The following is a 6027-nucleotide window of genomic DNA, read 5'->3' on the forward strand; positions in this document are numbered from 1 at the left end:
AGCTGCCCAGCACGGCACAGCACTAGTTGATGCCTTGCTTGTTCCGTTAATCCCCACGCACCAGCCAATCCAGCATGTAAAATCATAAAAGAAGAGTCCAAATCTAGTAGTCTAGTAATCAGTAAGTGAAGGTAAGAAGAGTAACATCCAGGTAGAAAACTCAGTAGCAAAAGAAGTCACACTCCCCTAACAATATTCTTCCCTGATTTCCTCTGCTTACTCTATTCCATTTACTAGCCCATCAAAGCCTGAAAAACCCTTTACATTAGAATTGTCACTGCAGGCATTTCAGTCTTAAAGAAAATGAAAAAATACATCATAAGAACCTTATCTATCTTCTATAGAAACCTATCTATCAGTTTCAACAGGTATTGTTTAGTAAATAAAGTGTAAGAGCTCTTCTGGATAAAACAACTATTACTTTGATTCTCCATCTTCACTCTGGTGGCTCAGAACAGGTCACCTGTGAGAGACTAGTGATTAACAAGCATCCACCAAGTGGTGAATTTTAGGGCCACTGGGCGGCTCAGTCAGTTAAGCATCTGACTTCGGCTCAGGTCATGACCTAAAGGTTCATGGGTTCGAGAATCCCCATCAGGCTCTGTGTGGACAGCTAAGAGCCTGAAGCCTGCTTTGGATTCTGTGTCTCCCTCTCTCTGTGCCCCTCCCCTGCTCAGACACCTTCTCCCTCTCAAAAAGAAATAAACATTGGGAAAAATTAAAAGGTGAATTTTATGATGAGTTAGAGCTCAATCATTAAAAAAAAGAAAATCCTTCCCCTACGAAAATATACTCAGTGAAATGCAAACACTACAAAACAGAACATTTCTCTTTAAAATTCAAGTTCCACAAGACAAAGTACAACATCTGGGAGACAATTCCTCCTCCTGAGGGCCTACTGAGGGCTGCTGGCTTTATTCCGGGCTGCTGTTACTGGCAGAGTTTTGAGAGGTGCTGAGGGTGGGCTAGGTACACCCCTATTTCAGAAGCTCTCTCCGTTCTAAAAGTCCAAGCGCTATGTATGGTCTGAATATCTGTGTCCCCCCCACCCCCTGCACTCCTATGTTGAAATCCTAATGCCCAATGTGATAAAATTATGTGGGGTCTTTGGGATGCCCGAAGTCAGGAAGGTGGGGCCCTCACAATGGGATTAATGCTTTCATTAAAGGGGGAAAAAAAGAAGTCCCAGAGAGCTCTCTTGCCCCTTGGGGCTGCGTCCACAAACGTCCGCACTTGGTGACCCAGAAGAGGGCTCTCTGTCTAGGCCGGAACCCTGACCTCAAACTCCAAGCCTGCAGACCTGCGAGTAACAAATTTCTGTGGTTTAAAAGCCAGCCAGTCTGCATTGCTTTGTCATAGCAGCCCCAAGACACCAAGTAACCCTGATCACCGCCACTAAATCGATTTCTCATTTCACAAAGAAAAAACTGAACTAGATGCAAACTGGAACTATATGTTCGTTCAATGGGAGAAAACATTAGTTTTAATACAAGTAACCCTTGTCGTATACATTTTGATTCATTTCAGGGACTCCACTTTAAGGGGCATCGCTTAGCCAATGCACTTGGATATGTAGGGAATTACACTTACATGAATTATACTTAATTACACTTAAATGGGTTCTACTTAATCGTTCCTTTGGAAACCTGTATTAAATTTTCAAAGAGATCTGAGGTCAACACTGAATCCCAAGTTCTGGTCCTTGTGATGGTCAGAAACAGGCCTAAGTAGCAGCCTTCCAAAAAGGTGAATGACATTTGGGGCAAAAGCATCTTCCTCCTCTTGCTCAAGGCACCATTGAAAGTATTTTCAAAAAAAAAAAAAAAAGAGAGAGAGAGAGAGAAAGAAAGGAAGAAAAAGTGATCTAGCCTGTTTTGGGGGGAGAAATAACAGATATATTTTATAAGTCATTCTTTCGAGTGCTCTAACCCCAGACTCCTTCAACAGCTCTCCTGGTATTTAGTTTAAAAACACACCCACCACAAATTTCAGCTACGGCTTAACAACAAAAGAAAACAGGCTACCCCTACTGACTTATTTCCTAACGTGCAAATTTTATGGGTCCCACTTTGTAAATTTCAATCCAAGTGCTATTTTCAACTTTTCTCCTGCTTCTTCCAAGCCCCGTTCCCTGCTCTGATGGTGGTTATTTTATGGACCTGAATGGGCTGGAGCATGTGATCCAAGAGTCCCACATAACTCTAGACCTCAGCTTAGAAAATCCATTTTTGTCTAAATAGATATCCTATGGAGGATTATGCCTTAACAGTAACAGGCGTTTTGTAGAAGCAGCTGGTAAGGTCAGTAACTTCAAAATAGGTTTCTGATTTACAAAAAAAGAAAGAAAAAACCGACCACAATGTAGGGAATTTTCTTACCAACAACAACTTCCCCGCAGTCTTTTACATCTCCAACTCCTGGCGGTGCCACAGAGAAAGGGTCAAGAGTAAGGCTGAAACTGGCAAATATCAGGAAGAGAAGAGCCAGTCCCCCAGCATACGAGGTCACTCACAATGACCATCATTCCTGACCATTGCCTGCCTAAGGATGGCTGTCCGCTGATGGCTGCCGGCCTCAGAGGCTGGAAAAGGAGCGCTAGGTGTAGCCCAAGTGGTGCTGGCGGCTTCAGAGGGAGGAGGGAGGCTCAAAAGAGAAAATGGCTGGATAAAAGCAATCTGCATGCTGAAGTATGGGGAAATAATGAACTAGTTTCAGCAGCCAAAATGGCTTGATCTAAGCTACCTACCTACCTACCTACCTTACTAACTAACTAAATAAGTAAGTAATAATGGCTGAATTTCCTTACTCAAAAGGAAAACATCAACCACTCCTACAAATAAACACCAGCCAATGAAGCCACCCAAATCCAAACTCTGTGCTCACACACATACTTTGCAAAAGTATTTCTCCAAACTCTCTTTTTGCTTCCAAAGAGAAAATACAGTAAAAGTTTCTGAAGAAACTAACCTCGCAGAGCACTTTTACGATGTCCACTTAGACATGCCACAACACAGAACTTTAAAGAGAAGTCAACGATCTGCTGTCACTCGCAAATTGCCGGGAACATCCAGGACCCAGTCCCCACCGCCCTGGTTCAGTAATGGGAAGGACGCTGCACCTTTTCCCTTTTTTTTTTTTTTCTTTAGATACTGACGGTTCCTAAAGTAAGCGCCTTTATATGGGACGTACAAAGTCCACGTTCTTCTAAATCAGCTCCTGAAAGCATGCCACCGCTGGCGCAGAATATACAGGAAGATTGTAAAGACTCGACTCAACTTGAAACCACAGGAAGAATGCCTACTGGCGACGACGAAAATGGCACATGACGACTATCACGGTCTAACAAAAGCTCAAGTGTATGAAGAGATTCACTACTGACACGGGGACAGAGGGAAAGCGCGACTTCTGTACCAAGCAACCCGAATAAAGGCAAACGACTGTAACACAACGAAAATTCTAAACGTGTCACTAAGGAGAAAAGCCCGAGCCCCGATTTGAGAAAAAGGCCACACGAGTCAACCTGGTTTCCCGACACGCGAATGCTAAGTGAGGAACTCTAACTTTGTGACACTCTGTGAACTTCACAGGCTTACAAACGCTACGGGTGAAAAAGATCTTTGTATTGATAGCCAACAGTTTCTGCCGGATCACACGCCTGCAATGCATCTTGGGATTCCTTCAGGACGGTTCCGTGTCACAGATACTTAAAACGTAATTACAGTCTCTATACTAGAAATTGCAGCAAGAGACGCGCTCTCGCCTCGCCCTAAGGTGAAGGGGAAACTCGAGCATTCGCCCTCCCCAGCTCCTCGGCGGTCTCAGCGCCGCCCCGACCCACTCCGGGCTCCATCTGTCCCCACTTCTAGGCCTCGTGGCACTGAGCGGCCGCGCGGCCCCCTCTGCGTCCCATACGCTCCCCAGTCCCAGCTGGGGGCCCCGGTCCCCTCCCCCCGGGGGANTGGGGGCGGCGGCTGCTGGGCCGGGCCCCGCAGGAAGGACGGCACGAACTCGGCAGCGTGGACGTTGGGCACGAAGGGCTTGGCGTTGACGTTGAGTTGCCGGCTGAAGGCCGCGCTGAGGTGCTCACGCTGGGCCTCGGTCGCCGCCGCCGCCGGGCCGCCGGCGCCACCGCAAGGGCCCGGCCCGGGGGCTTCCCTGCCCGCTTGGTCCCAGCAGTCNAATCCCCGGGGTCGTCGCGGCGAAGGCTCCAGTCCCAACTCCGCACTCGCGACGACAACGGCGGCACCAGCTCAACACTCCTCGTGTGTGCGAGCGGATCTCCTCCCACCCAACCCCAACCACCGCGGACCGCCTCAGCGCCAGCCCCACGCCGGCGCGGATTGACCCCTCCCCGCCACCCGTACCTTCGCCTCGGTAGTTCTCCGCCCTGCCCGTCCCCGTTTCTGGCTATGAACCACGGCGGCAGACGGAACTACGAGTTCCGGCAGCCCCCGCGCGACCCCGCTGCGGTTTTCCCGTGGGCCGACGGGAGTGGGAGTTCGGGGCTCCAGAGCAACCGGAAGCGACTCCGGCTCCCGGCAGGCAGCGCGGGGAGGCGGCGGTCCGATAGCTGCTCGGCGGCCCCACCTGTCACCGGGTGGGGGTAGGGATGAGGGCGAGTCCTTGCGTGACTCTTCAGCCGCGGGTTTGGTCCACGCCGCCCCGTGGGCCACAGGGTGCGGAGAAACGGAGAGCAGTTCTAACGCGCCAAACAAGGCTCTCAGCTCCTGGAATTCCTTCCTTCGCGTGTCACCAGTTTCTGCGTTCCCCGCCTCCCTGGGGCCCCTACCTTCTCTTCCTTCCCACCTTCCTCCTCCCCGCCCCCAGCCAGAATTTGCCCTACATTTCCAAGCGCGTCTTGCGTTTTATGTCTCCATTTGGTGGAAGAGGATAAAACCGTGAGACAGGCCAACGTAAACTGCAGTGTGCCTCGTAAAGCGCTCGGGCCCAGGCTCTGCCCCGGCAGAGGGGATTATTAAGTGGAAACTTGGAATGACTCACCGTCTGTTTGACTAGTCATTTAAAGCCTTCACCCAAACTTTTCCATCCCTCCCTCCTCCCGGCCAAGGGCTTTGAAAATCAGACAGAGGATTCCTGTATCCCAGGATGTATCCAGCCGTAGTCACCTAGTAAGGTTCTTTTGTTGTTTTTTGTTTTGAGTTTTTTTTTCTTTTCTTTTTCTTTTTTTTTTTGGGGGGGGGTGCGTCCAGCTTCTTTATGCACCATTAGGTGAAGTGGTTTTCTTCTGAATGATGGGATTTGCTCAAGTATTCCCGTAGTGCTTTATTAACTGACTCGCACTCAACGCTGACTGTGAGCGTTGAGGTAAACATGGGGGTGGGGGGAGGCAAAAAATAAATACTTAGACCCAATTACATGAAGTAGGAAAATAACGTTCTTCGGAGTACCTGTTAATTTCCTGTAATTCACCTATTGCTGATATTTTTCTCCAAGGAGTCTAGACAGCATGCAACTAACCTGCCAAAAATTACAGAGTAAAGGCACAGACACACAGAGAAGAGAGGTTTCCTAACAACCTTATGTTAAAGTCCAAAATCTAGATCTAGGTATGAATTGAAATTTTAAAATATCTGTACTTTAAAGATAAAAAGAGAATCCCGCCTAATGAGTCAGCTCGAAAACAAAGCTGTCAGGTACCTTTCAAAACAAATCCTATGCTAAAGTGGTTTGAAATTGTGTTTAATATTAAACTAGCAATTTTCATCAATGTTTTTTTCTTTAACTCAGAACACTCGGGATATAAAGTACTGTAAATGTCAAAAAAACAGAGACCTCCATTATAACCAGGCTGGCTTTAAGTTTATCTTTAGATATGTGGTCCATACTCCCTGAAATCTTCGGGACATTGATTTTTTTCCATGACAGATGATATATTCCCCTGATTAATACAAAGTTCAGGTTACAGCCTAAATATAGTTCTCTGAAGACCTATTTGAATCTTTCTTAAGAGCGTCCCACTTTAGGGATTCCTAGGTGGCTCATTCAGTTAAGTGTAGGTGTCTTGAT

At 47.7% G+C, this 6027-nt stretch overlaps 1 protein-coding gene across 1 annotated transcript in view; it reads right to left on the reverse strand.

The window, feature by feature from the left end:
* Positions 1 to 4387, reverse strand: part of GSPT1 (G1 to S phase transition 1) — a 32384-nt gene extending 27997 nt beyond the window's left edge. Inside the window, exon 1 of the mRNA XM_077773348.1 lies at positions 4365 to 4387. The gene's annotated coding sequence lies outside the window, so the exon portion shown is untranslated. The remainder of the gene's footprint in view (positions 1 to 4364) is intronic.
* Between the last annotated feature and the right edge of the window lie 1640 nt (positions 4388 to 6027).

The sequence above is a fragment of the Crocuta crocuta genome, unplaced genomic scaffold (genome assembly GCF_008692635.1).
Source record: "Crocuta crocuta isolate KB4526 unplaced genomic scaffold, BGI_CrCroc_1.0 scaffold16, whole genome shotgun sequence".
NCBI lineage: Eukaryota > Metazoa > Chordata > Mammalia > Carnivora > Hyaenidae > Crocuta > Crocuta crocuta.